This window comes from Chionomys nivalis, chromosome 11 (assembly GCF_950005125.1).
Source record: "Chionomys nivalis chromosome 11, mChiNiv1.1, whole genome shotgun sequence".
NCBI lineage: Eukaryota > Metazoa > Chordata > Mammalia > Rodentia > Cricetidae > Chionomys > Chionomys nivalis.
In genome coordinates, this window is record NC_080096.1 from 12,107,414 (window position 1) to 12,124,165 (window position 16,752).

At 47.7% G+C, this 16,752-nt stretch overlaps 1 non-coding gene across 1 annotated transcript; it reads left to right on the plus strand.

The window, feature by feature from the left end:
- The first annotated feature begins 407 nt into the window (after positions 1 to 407).
- Positions 408 to 610, plus strand: LOC130884577 (small nucleolar RNA SNORA73 family). Its single transcript, XR_009058093.1, has one exon. It is a non-coding gene; the product is annotated as a small nucleolar RNA SNORA73 family (small nucleolar RNA).
- Positions 611 to 16,752: the final 16,142 nt, after the last annotated feature.

The window sequence follows — 16,752 nt, forward strand, 5'->3', positions numbered from 1 at the left end:
AACTTGTGTAAAAATAGAGGCTCTTTGCTTTTACATATGGGACTAGGTTTTCTTGTTAGTTTTGGGGGGACTCTGTGGATCTGGGCATAACACATAGGGGCCAGAGGTATTGGATCCTCTGGAGCTAGAGTTACAGGCAATTGTGAGCTGCCTGACCTGGGTGCTGGGAACTGAACTGTCCTCTTAAGAGTAGCAAGAGGAGCCGGGCGGTGGTGGCGCACGCCTTTAATCCCAGCACTCGGGAGGCAGAGGCAGGCGGATCTCTGTGAGTTCGAGACCAGCCTGGTCTACAAGAGCTAGTTCCAGGACAGGCTCCAAAGCCACAGAGAAACCTTGTCTCGAAAAACCAAAAAAAAAAAAAAAGTAGCAAGAGGAAAAAAAAAAAAAAAAAAGAGTAGCAAGAGCTTCCAACGTGGATACCCCGGAGGTCACTCTCCCCGGGCTCTGTCCTAGTGGCATAGGGGAGCATAGGGCCCTGCCCCGTGATGTACAGTCCCGTTCCACAACGTTGGAGATGAAGCTGGGCCTCGAGTCTGCGCCTGCATATTCCTACGGCTTCTCAGAGTCCTCTGGACCGTGACTGGGGAGACAAACCATGCAGGAAACAGTCTTAAATCAGGAGATCGGGGAGTGAGACTGCGTGATTGAGAAATTAGATTAGGATTTATTTATGAAATAAAAATGCTCTCTTTTTCAGAAAAAAAAAAGAAAAGAAAAAAAGAGTAGCAAGAGCTCTTAAGTACTGAGTCATCTCTCCAGCCCCTTGGGTCCCTTTTTCAGAGGCATGGTGGCATACACCTTTAATCCCAGTGTTTGGGAGTCTCGCATTTCTGCTCTTCTTCCTGTCTCTGCTTCCCCAGTACTGGGATTACAGTCATGTGCCATCATTCCTGGCATCACCATTTCCTAGGGCTTCCTGTATGCTAGGCAAGCCTCCACCAACTGGGCTTCATTCCAATCCCCCCCCCATAAAAACAATTTATATTTATTTATTCATTTGTTTGTTGTTGTGTGTGGTGGTCCAAGACCACCTTGTCAGAGTCCTCATTTTGCCCCATGAATTTTAGAAATTGAACTCAGGACGATCTTGGTTCCAAGGCTCTCTATTCGCTGAGCTATCTTGAAGGCCCTGTTTTTGTTTGTTTGGGTTTTTGTAGTGATAATTTATTTGTATTTTAATGAATAAAGCTTGCCTGAGCATCAGAATGCAAAGCTAAACCACTGGAGGCCAGGCAAGTGGCACACACCTTTAATTCCAGGACTCAGGAGACAGAGGCAGAGAGATGTCTGTGAGTTCAAGGCCTCCCTGGGCTATACTTGATTGATCCAGAAACAGGTCCAAGTGGTGGTGGCTCACACCTTTGTGATCCCAGTGTTTGGGAGTCACACACCTTTAATCCCAGCACTAAGGAGGTGGAGATAGGAGCGATATGGTTGGGCGGAGAGAGGAATATAAAAGGGAAGAGACAGGAACCCACTGGAGTGTGGGTTCTGAGGATTCCTGGAAACAGGATCTCTCCCTTTAGGTCTGAAGATTTGGTAGAGGTAAAAGGTCTCTTTAGGGGTTGACTGCTTTGTTTTTCTGTTCTTAGCTTGAACCCCAATACACGTCTCTGGGTTTTTTTATTTGTGCTACAGGATTTTTTTTGAGACAGGTTTTACTATATAACTCTGGCTAACCTGGAAATTTCTTTCTTTCTTTCTTTCTTTCTTTCTTTCTTTCTTTCTTTCTTTCTTCCTTCCTTCCTTCCTTCCTTCCTTCCTTCCTTTTCTTTTTTTCTTTTTTTTGGTTTTTCGAGACAGGGTTTCTCTGTGTAACAGTCTTAGCTATTTTAGAACTAGCTCTGTAGACCAGGCTGGCCTGAAACTCACAGAGATCCACCTGCCTCTGCCTCCCGAGTGCTGGGATTAAAGGCGTGCTCTACAATTTCCTGGATAGCCTGGAACTTTCCATTTGGACCCGGCTAGTTTTGTCCTTGCAGTGATTCTCCTGCCTCAGTGTTGGGATTACGGGCATATGCCACCACACTGGCCTCCCAGGTATCACTGACATCATGCCACCCTGAGTAGTGCCCGGGAGCCCCATGTGACATCTAGCTCTCCCTAATTCACAGGTAGAAGTCTCCCTGTGCCCAGAAGTCTCCCCTTAGGTCAACTGGCCCAACCGTTTGATGCAAGATAGATCCAGAGTGATGATGGCCAGGCAACTTCTAATCAACCTCATTACAACGCCAGCTACATGCTAAGTGACACTGGTGTGGGAAGGCCTTTTGTCTATGTTCTACTTTTATTGGTTAATGAATAAAGTTGTTTCAGTCAGTGGCTTAGCAGAATAGGGCAAGACGGGAGTTCCAAGCAGATAGAGGAGGAGAGAGTAGGTGGAGTCAGTGAGAAGCCATGTAGCCCCACTGGACACAGACGCTGGACAGAACTTTACCTGGTAAGCCACAGCCTTGTGGCAATACACAGATTAATAGAAATGGGTTACTTTAAGATGTAAGAGCTAGCTGGAAATATGCTTAAGCTATTGGCCAAACAGTATTGCAATTAATACAGATTTCTGTGTGATTATTTTGGGTGTCTGGGTGGCCGGGAACCAAACATGTGTCCAGGAACCAAACAAGCAGCCAGGAAACAAGCAAGCAGTCTCCAACAACATGACACCATCAGGGACACAAGTTGACAATCACCGTAGTGAGGAAAGAACCACAAAAAGAGGGGAATGGCTGCGTGGCACCAGAATTCCCAGGAAAGTTGTGAATATCTCAATATCCCTTCCCTTCATCCCAATCCTCATTTCTTTTGCACTGTATTTTAGTTCCATCCCCAGAACCCAAATGGTGGAAAGAGAACAAAGTAACTGTCCTCTGAACCCTCAGACATGCACAGACACACATACACACACACAAACATGCACATATACACACATATAGACACATATATACATATACACACAGACACACCACAGACATGCACAGACACACACACAAACATGCACATATACACATGTATAGACACATATATACATATACACACAGACACACCACAGACATGCACACACACATGTATAAACACACATATACATACACACAGACACACCACACATATGCATACACACACACACACAAGTACCACACTGTTGCAGGGGAGACTGCTAGTTCATTTCTGGCTGCTCACTCCTGAAATAATCACACAGAAACCATGTATGGCCAACAGCTAAAGTACATTTCTAGCTTGCTCTTATGTCTTAAACTAACCCATCTTCATTAATCCCTGTATCACCACAAGGTCATGGCCTACAGACAAAGTTTCAGCAGGCTCCAGCAGGGGTGTCTGCCCCTGGTGGCAGCTACATGGCTTCTCTCTGACTCTGCCTATTCTCTTTATGTATCTCTTTTAGACTGGCTTTGCTCTCTTAAGTCATTGGCCAAAAGTAACTTCTTTATTTATATTTTAAATTTTTTTTAGCTTTTCGAGACAGGGTTTTTCTGTAGTTTTGGTGCCTGTCCTGGAACTAGCTCTTGTAGACCAGGCTGGCCTCAAACTCATAGAAATCCGCCTTCCTCTGCCTCCCGAGTGCTGGGATTATGTGAAAGTAACTTCTTTATTAACCAATGGCAATAAAACATATTCACAGCATATATCACCTCCCACATCACCATACCCATTCATAGACACATTCATACATACCACACCCATGCACAAATACACACACAGACACACATACATACAAACACAGACACACACAAACATACATAGACACACACACACATAGAAACAGAGACAGACAGACACATACACACACAGAAGGGTCACTCTGTGCTAGGGCCACCCTCTGCACTGTGTAAATGGAATTGAAGTTCTCTGAAGAAGCTGCATTTGTCTTCATGAGTGGGGAGCGTGCAGCCCTCTTGACTTTGGCTGAGTAGAACTCCATGGAGAGAGAGGAAGGGTGGAGGTCAAGAAAGCGATTATCCCAGCTGTCTTCCGTTCCAGGTAATAACCATTTACTAACCACCTCTTCTATGACCTGACATCCTCTTGACTTTTAGAAGACATTCTTAACACACAAGGATGTAGCTTCCTTTGGCCCTCAAGCTAAACTATTGGATTAAATAGGTTTCTCACAGCAGGGAGCTGCTCTTGCCACTAGCGTGCAGGAAACTTGGTATTTCATTCCCAGCACTTCTTTTGTTTTTTATTTTTTTGAGGCAGGGTTCCTCTGTGTAGCCTTCACTGTCCTGGAACTAGCTCTGTAGACCAGGCTGGCCTCAAACTCACAGAGATCCGCCTGCCTCTGCCTCCCGAGTGCTGGGATTAAAGACGTGCGCCACCACCACCTGGCTTATACCTAGTGTTTGGAAGGTGGAGGCAGGAAATGACACAAGCCTGCAACCTCAGTGCTTGGAAGGTGGAGGCAGGAGGATCAGAAGTTCAGGTCATCTTTGGTCACACAGAGAGCTTGAGGTTAATCTGGACTATTTGAAATCTTGTCTCTAAAAAAGAAGCCAGTCCTGGTTGCTTAGAACTTTAATCCTGGCACTCTGGTGGCAGAGGCAGGTGGATCTCTGAGTTTAGCTCAGCATTTCCTCATCAGCTGTAGTTCATCTACCTGAAAGCCCCACCAATGAATTCTGGTTTGCTTAGGGACAGGGTTTCATATGTCCAAGGCTGGCTTAGAACTCACTATACAGATGAGGTTGACCTTGAACTCCTGATCCTCTGCTTCCTGAGCACTGGGATTACGTATATTTCCCCACTGGGTTTGTGCATGCTGGGGATTGAACCTTTGTGTACTAGGTGAGCAATTGAGCCACATCTCCAGTCCCTCTGCCTATAATTTTCAGTGACTCATGACTTCTCTTTTGTCCTGTGACTATACAGGTTAATGTCACTTTTCCCAAGGGCCATTTCCACAGTCATTCTAGCTACCTTGAACTTGTACCTCCTCCTGGTCAAGAGGATGGAATCTGTGGCCCAGGTAGAACTAGCTGGGCTGGTTCATTCACTGTGTGTAAGGGCCTTCCCCAGGACAGCAGGCTCACCTTAAGCCATGGGAAGAGATGGGCAGAATAATTAGTCCTTCAATGAGGTACTATAGTCTCCTTCCAGAATCCCTGCCCTTAGCACAGGACCCTACTTATCACAGCCACATAAGCTGGTAGATTTAATTGTCAAACAAACATTTCTTCTCTTTTCCAAGCATGCTGTCGTCAACATTTTGGGGTTCCCCCAACATTTTGGGCTTCTTTACACTTTCTCTAAAACCTCCCTCCTTACCATGTGGCTGCTTGTCAGCCATGTGTCTGACCTCCCTGCCATCTTAGAAAGCATGGCCGTTTCTCTTTTCTCCATTCTCCGCCTCTGGGCGGCTGCTGACATTTACAGCTTGCCTGCCCTGGTGTGTGTGTGTGTTAAACTCTAAAGAAATTGTCCGTGCATCTCCAATTGAGTTCATTCTTAAATCTTTTTGTTAATGAGACTAAGAACCTCAATAGTGGAGCCCACCTTTCCCCCAGCACCTTCAGCAGAGCTGGTGTTTGCCATCAGTCCCCACCTACCAAATGTTAGCAGCTCCCCTTTCTTCCAGCTACGAAACCCAAAAATATCTTCTGACATTGACGGATGTTCTTTGGGGGCGGTGACAGCCCCTTTCCCAATGGAGAACAGTGGAATTGCTGGGATAATTACCTTCCCCTGTGGTCCAGGAGCTGGGGCCCCTCCAGGGGTAGGGATGTCAGAACCACATGCCTCACTTTGATCCTGACAGCCTCACAGACTGCGTGGCCATGTGTTTCCTATCTGCTGGGGGCTCAGAGACTTCATTGTCCGGGGGGTGGGGCCTGGAGTCTGTGGGAACTTCCAGGCTCCCTCCGGGACAGTAGAAGGGGATAACATGTCAATGATGTCTTTGTTAATGAAGAAACGTCATTTTACAAAAGGAAAGAGAACAGAAGTTGCTATTAAGGGCAATGCCTGTGAGGTACAGACAGGAGGTACAGACAGGAGGATTTCAAGTTCATGATTTGGCTACTTGGCTAGCCTGGGCTACATATCAAGACCTTGACTCAAATAAGGAAACCAATGAGGTGCTGGAGAGATCCGCAGTCAAGAACAGGAACATGTACTGCTGTTGTAGATGCTGTAGGGTAGCTCGCAACCATCAGTTAGTTCATCCAGCTCCAAGGATCTGATGTCTCTGGCCTCTGGGGGCACAGGCACTCATGTGCACATACCCTTACACACTTACGCATAATTTTAAAAAAATCTTAAAAATAATGAGCAAAACATATAAAGATATGAAGGGCTGAAGAGATGGGCCAGTCAGTAAAGCAGCTGCTGTGGGAGCCTGAGGACCTGAGTTCAGATCCTGTGAATCCATGGGAGAGCCTGCTGTGGGAGCCTGAGGACCTGACTTCAGATCCTGAGTACTCCTGTGCCTTTAATCTTGGCACCAAGGAGAAGGAGACTGGAGGAGGATCTGTGGAGTCCTGTGGGCTGCTAGCCTTACAGAGTTGGTGAACTCTGTGTTCAGTGAGAGAATCTGTCTCAAAAAAATAAGGTGCAGACTTTTGGAAGGTGACTCAGTGGGTAGAATGCTTGCTGAGCACACAAGAGGTCCTGAGTTCGAATCTCCAAACCCCACACAAATGCTAGGCAGATGTGATGGCCCACTTGTTCTCCCAGCTCTAGGGAGGCAGAGAAATCCCTAAGGCAAACCATCTAGCTAGAATAGCTGAACTGGTGAGCTTTGGGTTCAAGTGGGTGGCCCTGCCTTGATCTGTAAGGTGGGGAATGATCAAGGAAGTCGCCTGACATTAGCCTATAGTTTCCACACACATACACCCCCACACGTGTGACTAGGAATACACATAAACACACCACACCCAAACACTGAGGAAGACACCTGCATGTGTACACACTTGCACACACAAGACCGTGTATACAAAGTATACACACTCATAACACGAGAAGAGTGACTGAGGTGCTGGCCTTTTGTTTGGGGCAGACTGGGTTCAGATATTCTTAGAAAGTTTGATATTTTCTTGATGTCAGTCGAGGGGCCTAATAAGATGGCTCAAGGCTAAGAGCATGCTCTGCTCTTCCCAAGAGCCCAAGTTCAGCTTCCAGCACTCACTCCAGGCAACTCTTAAATGCTTGCAACCCCAGCTCCAAGGAAATGGATCCCCTCTTCTGGCCTTTGTAGGCACCTGCACTTACATACATACCCACACACAGGTGTAGACACAATTAAAAATAAAATAAATCAGCCCGGTGGTGGTGGAGCACGCTCTTAATCCCAGCACTTGGGAAGCGGATCTCTGTGAGTTCGAGGCCAGCTAGTTTCAGGGCAGCTAGAACTATTACACAGAGAAACCCTGTCTTGAAGAAACCATAATAATAATATTAAAAATAAAATGAAAAATTAAAAAATAAAATAAATGGCAGGTATGGGGCACCTACTTTAATCCCAGATCTCTGTGAGTTCAAGGCCAGTCTGGTCTGTGGGAGCCCACAGAAATGAATCGCTCTCTCTCACATACACAGATGCATATTAAAAACAGGGTTTCTCTGTGTAGCCCTGGTTGTTCTGGAACTAAGTAGAATAGACTGACCTTGAACTCAGAGATCCATATGCCTCTACCTCCTGGGTGCTGGGATTAAAGGTTCCACCATGCCTCACTTGTAAAATAAATGTAAAAAAAAAAAAAAAGACTAGGAAGATTAAAGAAAGATTCATGGGGGCAATGAATGAAGACCTAAGAGAAGTTAAATAAAATTTACAGGGCCAAAAGAGATGACGCTGTGGTTAAGAGCACTTGTTCTTCCAGAGGACCCTGGTTCAATTCCTAGCACCCACATCGCAGCTCACAACAGTTTATAACTTCAGTCCCAGGGGGATCTGTGTTGTAATCTGCTGGCTTGCCCTGTCCCTTTAAGAGGCAAGCCCTGTTCACTCCCAATCATCCCCTCCCATCCTTTCCACTGAGGCAAGCTGCTCTCCTGTCTTTACTCTCTCTCTCCATCCTTCTTCTGAAGAGGCAGTCTCTGCCTCTCCCTCCCCTCTCTCTTTCCTCTCTTTTTCTGTCCCCCCCTCCTCCTCCATCACCCCTTACTCTTATACTCCCCCCCAATACCCACTAAATAAACTCTAAACCCAAGCTCTCTCTGCATGGAATATCTGTCTGTCCCCCACCTGCCAGGGCCTTGGGTCACCTACCACTGCCCCTGATGGAACCAGCCTTGGGTCACCCACGTAATGAATGATATCAATCTGATGCCCTCTTCTGGCTTCCTTGGGCACCGGACATAGATGTGGTGCACAGACATACTTGCAGGCAAAACACCATACACACCAAATAGAAATAAATAAATAAATAATCGCAAGAATCCATAGTGTTAGACTAATCTTCAAATGGCCCCAAGCAGCCAGGCTAAAAACCAAGACCTCCCCAATGAGCTGTTTGTCTGGCCTAGAGAAGTGAAGTGGAGACGATACTTCCCAGCTAAATTTCTCAGGCAGGCCATGTAATTGACAGCTAAAGAGGCTTCCTCCCTCATTATCACGGAAAAGTTCTCTGGTGTTCCAAGATGTGTCCTCAGCCTATTGCTTGCTCCCTTTTCATAGACAAACACTGACAGTTCAATGCACCTGGGTACCTATTGTGTTTCTCCACATTCTAGAACAATTCTATAAAATAATTGTTTAACAACTAAAGGCCTTTAATAAAGATTGAACCAGGACTGAGGTGTGGCTCAGTGGTGGCTGGGCTTGCTTAGCATGTTCGAGGACCTGGGTTCCCTAGCTCTATAAAGTGTCAGGAAGCAGGGCTGCCTGTGGTTTAGCTGGCACCGTGCCTGATATCAAAGCATGAAGTCCTACTGTCCCACAAAGTAGACATGCGGGTGCATACTGCCATCCCGGAATTTGGGACACGGAGGCAGGAGGAGCAGAAGTTAGCTTTGGGGCCTGTTCTGAAACTCATTCTGTAGGTCAGGCTGGCCTTGAACTCACAGAGATCCACCTGCCTCTGTCTCCCAAGTGCTGCGATTAAAGACATAAAGGCATACACCACCACCACGGAGCTCGAAATCATTGCTGTGGGACATTTGTACACTGTGTGAAGATGTATTTCTGTGGTTGGTTTAATAAAAAGCTGAACGATCAGTAGCTAGGCAGGAGGTATAGGTGGGACTTCTGGGCAGGGCAGAGAGATAACTCTGGGAGGAAGAAGGCATGAGCAGTTTGGAGGAAAGAGGTAAGGAGCCGCTCGACTAAATGTAGATTTAAGTAAACGGGTAATTTAAGTTATAATAGCTAGTGGGAGAGGCCTAAGCTATAGGTTGAGCTTTCATAATTAATAAGTTTCTGTGTCACTATTTGTGAGCTGGTGGCCCAAACAAAAATCTGACTACAGGTCATTTTCAGCTACATAGGTAGTTCGAGGCTAGCCTGGGCTCCTTAAGACCCTATCTAAAAGAAAAACAGTACAAGTTGGAGTTTTGTTTTGTTTAGCTGTATTTTAGATGTATTTGTTTTCCTTTGTGCACATGGATGTGTTGTGTGCATGCATGTTTGTGTACCACATGAGTGCCCGTTAGACCCCCTGGAACTGTGTTTGTAGATGGTTTTGAGCCACCATATGTGACTGGGAGTCAAATCCAGATCTCCTTAACCTCTGAGTCATCTTTCCAGCTCCCTGGAATTTTGTTCTTTTACCTTCTTGAGTTCTGTTTTTCGCTTTTTTTTTTTTTTTGAGACGGTTTCTCTGTGTAGCTCTGGCTATCCCAGAACTCACTCTGTAGAACATGCTGGCCTTGAACTCAGAGATCCACCTGCCTCTGCCTCCAAGTGCTGGAATTAAAGGCATTTGCCACTACCACCTGGATGGGTTCTGTACTTTTTATTCTCGGTGCCAGCCTCATGTCATCCCTGCCCCCTGCTAGCCCCTCCCAATCAATGCTACACTGCAATGGTGCAGTGGGGTGGGGAGATTCCCAGGCCTGGAGATGTCACTGTGGCCCTAGCCAAGATGGTAGATGCTTTGTAAAATTATCAGAAAAGGAAAAAGAGGAAGAAAAAAAAAGAGATAGATTCTTTGTGCTGTAGCCTCTAGCACAACAGGGAGCCAGCAGTCAGAGGCAGGGCTCTGTGGTATGTGAGGTTTGTGTGTGCACATGCATGTACACACACAGACAAATGTACAAACACAGCCACCCCTACCAGTACCGCTCACCCCTTCCTGGCTCCTTCCTGGCTCTCTCATCCTTCTTTCCCCAGCACACTGTCTCCCTCTGCTGCTCAGACACATGTCCTCAGTACCTTTGCTTCTCACCACAACCCAGAACAGGAGGGAAACCGTGGCTGCTCGAGTTTTACCAACAGGACGTTTCTTCTCTTTTCCTGCTTTGAGATATGGTCTCACTCTGTAGCTCAGATTGGCTTTGAACTGCTGACCCTCCAGGCTCCGTCTTCCCGGTGCCGGGTTTATGCATTCGTGCCACCACACAATGCTGCTTTCTCTTTCTCTCTCCCTCTCACTCCCTCCTCCTCTCCCTCCATCCCTTCTTCCCCACCTCTCTTTCTCTCTTTCTTTCAGACAGGGCTTCACTACGTAGCCCTAGTTAGCCTAGAAGTCACAGAGATCTGCCTCTGCCCTGCCTCTTGAATTCTGGGATCAAGGCACATGCTCTGCCGCCTTCAGCTTTTCTTAACATGAAAGGGTGGTCTGTGCCAATTGCCCTGGTCAGGTAGAAGTAAATTATTGTCTGGGACCCAGAGAACTGAGCCCCCGAATCAGGCTATCCATCACCGAATACAGCTCACTTCTTTCAGAACGGCAGAGTGGGCTAGGTGAGTTTCCTTGGCTCTGCGCTGGGGGCCTTTTCGGAAATGGTTGCTTTCCTCTGAAGAGAGCACGAGCCTTTCAAGGCTGGGATGTCGCTGCGATTACTTTAGAATCCTGGGTAGACCGGAAAGCACAGAGGTGGAGGAAGCTAGTCGTCTTGGTGTTGTTTTCACGGCCACCAGCAGGGGGCGCTGTGGCCCCATGCTTCTGCACCTATGGGTCTGCTTGGAGGGGAAGGGGACACAGGTGAGAGCTCTCTGCTTCCTTCAGAATCAGGTCACTCTGTCAGACTGTGAAGAACCTGAGGACTTGGGCTCAGGACGTCCCACCTGGGACTTTGTGTCTTCCCATCTGACTCTGTAGTTAATAAAAAAGGGATGGGCCAGACAGAGCTCTGAGCCTGGCCTGGCGTACTGCCTCAAGTAGTGCAGGCTGGCCCTGAATGTGCAACATAGCCAAGGATGACCTTGGACCTCTGATCTTCCGAGTGCTGGGATTCTAGGCTTGTAACATCACGTCTGGGCCCTGAAGCTGGCAATGGTCCCTAAGAAGGTCTCACCTCCAGGCCAGAAAGAGGGAGAGGTGGGTAGCAAGATCCTGGTTTTCTATCCTTAGTCAGAGGACTATGTTTTGTTCTTTTATCTAGATAAGGTATGGCCTTGAACTCTGGGTAGCTAAGGCTGGCTCGATTGTCTATAGTGTCTCTGGATCCTGAAGGTAGGAGACAGCAGATACCAAATCACTGATCCTCTTACCTCCATCTTGAAAGTGCTGGACGACAGCTGTGCCTCCCAACACCTGCCTACACCTCTCTCCTGTCAGCTCCTTTTATTCCTCCCTTCCTCTGTCCCTTTCTTCCCTTACTTCCTTCTCTTCCTCTTTCCTTTGACTTGCTTTGTAGTCCTGGCTGTCCTGGAACTCTCTCTGTAGACTAGGCTGGCCTTGAACTCACAGAGATCTGCCTGCCTCTGTCTCCCGAGTGCTGGGATTAAAGGTGTGCACCACTATGCCCCCATCCCACTTTTTTCTATACTGGGGACTGGATTAAGGGCCTCACACAGACTAGATAGACATTGTGCAGCTGTGCTTTGTCAACTGCCCTTGTTTTATTATTAATTGGGATTTTTGTCCTGAAATAATTTTTTAGATATAGAACATCATGGCATCCACCTTTAATCCTAGTACTGGAGAGGCAGAGGCATTCAGATCTCTGTGAATTCAAGGCCAGTCTGATCTACATAGCAAGTTCCAGGTCAGCCAGGGTTATACAGTGAGACCTGTTCCAGTTTTTTTAAAAATATTTATTTATTATGTATACAATATTCTGTCTGTGAGTATGCCTGCTGGCCAGAAGAGGGCACCAGACCTCATTATAGATGGTTGTGAGCCACCATGTGGTTGCTGGGAATTGAACTCAGGACCTTTGGAAGAGCAGGCAATGCTCTTAACCTCTGAGCCATCTCTCCAGCCCTCCAGTTTTTTTTTTTGCGGGGGGGGGGGTCTAGAAAGGTGATTCAGAGGTTAAGAGCACTTTCTGGTTTCCAAAGGATCTGAGTTCTATCCCTAGCATTCACAGGACAGTTCACATGCTTCTATACTCCAATTCCAGGGGATTCAGCACCCTGATTTGGCCTTCGAGGGCTCCATCTTGTACCTCCTGTTTCCTCTCCGTGTCCTCTGGCATCTCACCCACACCTATATTCATCTCCTCTCCTCTCTCTACCCGGAAGTCCTGCCTAACCTCTTCTTGTCTAGCTATTGGCCATTTACCTCTTTATTAAACCAATTAGAAGGCACCTTGGCAAAGATACATCTTCACAGTGTACAAAAAGATTCTTCCACAACAAACTTGTTTTATGTGTATGGGTGTTTGACCTGCGTGTATGCCTATGCACCATGTGTGTGCCCAGTGTCAGCAGAGGCCAGAAGAGGGCACAGGATCCTGGAACTGGAGTGACAGATGCTGGATCCTCTGGAACAGCAACCAGTGCTCTTAGCTATTGAGCCATCTTCACTTTTTTGAAACAGGGTTTAGCTGGGCGTTGGCGACTCACGCCTTTAATCCCAGCAGTTGCAAGGCAGAGGCAGGCAGATCTCTGTGAGTTTGAGGCCAGCCTGGACGGCAGAGCAAGTTCCAGGACAGCCAGAGCTACACTGGGGTAACTCAAGAGCTGAGCATTCCAGGGCCATGAAAGCTGGGGTGAAGTGTGTGAGACCCCAGGGGCAGTTCAAAGTCTCAGTCAGCCCTGTTGTCCACTCCCACCAACCCCCATCCTAGCGGGTTTTTTTTCCCCCTGCTCAGTCATGTTTGCAGCTGGCAGCTTCCTGCCTTTGAACTGTACATGGAGCTCCCGGTGACCAGTAGGGGGCAGTAGATACACTGGGGAGGTAGCTTTTTGAAGGGAGGAGCTTACAGGGCTTCCATTCAGGAGTAGGACCCCCTTCTCACAAAGACATGACAGGCTAAAGATGACTTCCTGCTTTTCCACAGCTGTGCTCTTAAGACCCCAGGGGGAGTCCAGGGCTGGCTTTGCAAGCAGACAGATGGTGTCTTGGATTCATCCCTTTCCTAGTCTGACCTTTGAATCTTCTAGAAACACACAGTGAGGAGTGAAGGGCACAGTCTCTAGATTTTCCCACATTAGTGTCCCAAGGTAGTGGGCTGACAGGCCTGGCTCAGATATATCTCACCGTGAAGGTCACGACTCTGCTCCAGGCCTCAGTGTCAACCCCCCCCCCCATGGCACATGGCAGAGGGCTACGTTAGGGATAGTGTGACTTATGAAAGTATCCAGCAGCACTGACAAGTAGTCAATGACAGCTACTGGCTTGGAGGCTCCCTTCCCTAAGCCCAGGGAGGCAGGCTCGTCACTGTTCCCGTGAGTCCATGAAGGATCTCATGCAACCATGGAGGCAGGCTCAGGAGTCACTGGTCTCCTGGGGGACTGGAGAGCCAGTGAGGACGGCTGAGCCCATTCCATCCAGCTCCTGGGTGCAGTTCCAGAGGGTCCCCCACTGGGTCTTCCACAACTAAAGCTACAGAAGGAGGTTGAGGGAAGTTTGAAAGGCCTGGTGTATATCAGCATAGACTAGATCCAGCTGGGGTGGGAGTGGGGCTCTGCCCTGGGCCTCTAACGGTGCAGTGTAACTCCATGTTGGGTGACAGGAGGCCGTGGGGAGGCGCTGTGAGCCAGGGAAGAGGCTGGGGACCCAGATCAACCACCCATCCTGGGAAGGGAATGAGAATCTCTACCCCCACTCCCTCTAGCCTGTGAGACACTTCCTGTGACCCATTCCTGCTGTGGGATAATGCTCTTGTACACTGTGAAGATTTGTCACTCATATTGGCTTAACAAAACACTGATTGATCAGTAACCAAGCAGGAAGTATAGGTGGGGCAACCAGACTAGGAGAATTCTGGGAAAAGGAAAGGCAGAGATGGGGTCACAACCCAGACACAGAGGAAGCAAGATGAGAATGCCTCACTGAGAAAAGGTACCAAGTCACATGACTAAATATCGATAAGAATTATGGGTTAATTTAAGTTGTAAGAGCCAGTTAGTAATAAGCCCGATCAGTAGGCCAACGGGTTTATAACTAATATAAGCCTCTGTTTATTTGGGACTGAATGGCTGTAGGATTGGGCAGGACAGAAATTTCCATCTATACATTCCCCACTTCCTTCCCTCATTGCTCAGCCCTGTGACCTCCAGGCTGGGCTCACAGTACCTGCTCTTGCCTTTCCTCCTCGCTGTCCAGTGCTGAGCCCGTGGCTACCCTATAACGAATCTTTCTCTGTCCTGCCAGCCAACTAACAAATAATAAAATAGAGGCTTATTATTAATTATGAAAGCTCGGCCTAGCTTAGGCTTGCGTGTATGTGTGTGTTTCTTTCAAAAGAGGGTTTCTCTGTGTAGTCCTGGCTGTTCTGGAACTCACTTTGTAGACCAGTCTGGGCTTGAACTCACAAAGATCTGCCTGCCTCTGCCTCCCAAGTGCTGGAATTAAAGGTGCTTAGGCAGGGCTGGAGAGATGGCTCAGCGGTTAAGAGCATTGCCTGCTCTTCCAAAGGTCCTGAGTTCAATTCCCAGCAACCACATGGTGGCTCACAACCATCTGTAATGAGGTCTGGTGCCCTCTTCTGGCCTTCAGGCATACACACAGAAAGAATATTGTATACATAATAAATAAATAAATATTTTAAAAAAAATAAAGGTGCTTAGGCTTGTTCTTAACTAGCTCTACTAATTTAAATTAATCCATTTCTATTAATCTGTGTTCTGTCATGCACCATCCATCCTGCTTTTTCTTTGACTCGTGGAGTCTCAGTTCTTTCCTCCTACACTCTCTCTTTGCCCAGAAGTCCCGTCTACACCTCCTGCCTAGCTATTGGCTGTTCAGCTTTTTATTACACCGATCACAACAATACACCTTCACACCATGTACAAATATCCCACAACACTGCGGCTGGTTCACCCCTGATGTGCCTCTTCCTGGTCCTCCATGGACCATGCCAGCTCTGGGGGAGCAACAGCTTCTGTGGTTGTCCGTAGCTGGTGACATTTGTCTGCAGAGTTGAGGGGGCCTGTTGGCTGTCTTAATAGCCAATAATCGTGGTGATGGGACTGGAGAGACTCAGTGATTAAGAGCACCAGCTGCTCTTCCAGAGGACCTGAGTTGGTTTCCCAGCACCCATGTGGAGGCTTGCGATTGTCTGCAACTCCAGTTCTGAGAATCTGCCTTCTTCCAGCTTCCACAGGCTGTTGCACAGATGTGTTGCACATACACACATATTCACACACAAAAGGCCAATCAAAGTAGTGCGGACCTGTGATCCCAGCACCCCGGAGGCTGAGGCAGATGGATTGCCTTCCATGAATTTGAGGCCAGTCTGGGATACACAGTGAGATCTCGTCTCAAAACCACATAAACAGAGGCTGGAGGGGAATGGGGTATCCCACATCAGCACACACAACACTGGGAGGCAGAGGCAGGTGGATCTCTATGAGTTCAAGGTTTACATAGCAAGACCCTGTCTCAAAAACAAAAGCAAATAAGCAAAAACCACATAAATAGACAAATTGGTGAGAGATGTGGCTTGGTTGATACCATGCTTGCCTAACCGGCATGAAGCCCTGAGTTCAATCCCCAGCACCAAATAAAACATGGAGGCCTGGAATCCTAGCACTCAGGAGCTGGGTGCAGGAGTATCAGGCATTCAGGATCATTCTCAGCTAGGTAGAGACTTTGAGGCTAGCCTGGACTACACGAGACCCTGTTCCAAACAACAACACCCCAGAAGCTTCAAATCCAGCTGCCTCTTTCCGTGGCAACATTCAGGTCTCTGAACTACATTTTTTTTTCCTCAGCCTGTAGAGTAGGGACAATAATGATGATAATAAACATGTGGGGATGAATCTTGGTGGCAAAATGATAGGGACAGAGCGGGCACCCTGAAAATGCCTCTGTCCCTGGAGCACTAAGGAGGAAGGTTTCTGTCGCTCTGTCCCCGCTGGACCCTTAGTGCTCTGCCTCCAAACTCAGGAAGGGCCAGTGTAGGTGGGACATTTGGGGTCCCAGAGCATCTTTCTTACTGTGTTTTCCTGCAAAATAGAGCTTTGAATGTAGGACCCTACGCACACAAGGCAAGTGCTCTGCCATGGAGCCTCATGGGCAGCCCAGGGTCTCATGTAGCCCAGGCTATTCTTAAATTCCTGGCCCTCCAGAGGCAGGCGGATCTCTGTGAGTTCGAGACCAGCCTGGTCTACAGAGCTAGTTCCAGGACAGGCTCCACAGCCACAGAGAAACCCTGTCTCGAAAAACCAAAAAAAAAAAAAAAAAAAAAAAAAAAAAAAAATTCCTGGCCCTTCTGCTCCCAACCAACCCCCACTGTAGGTGGAGT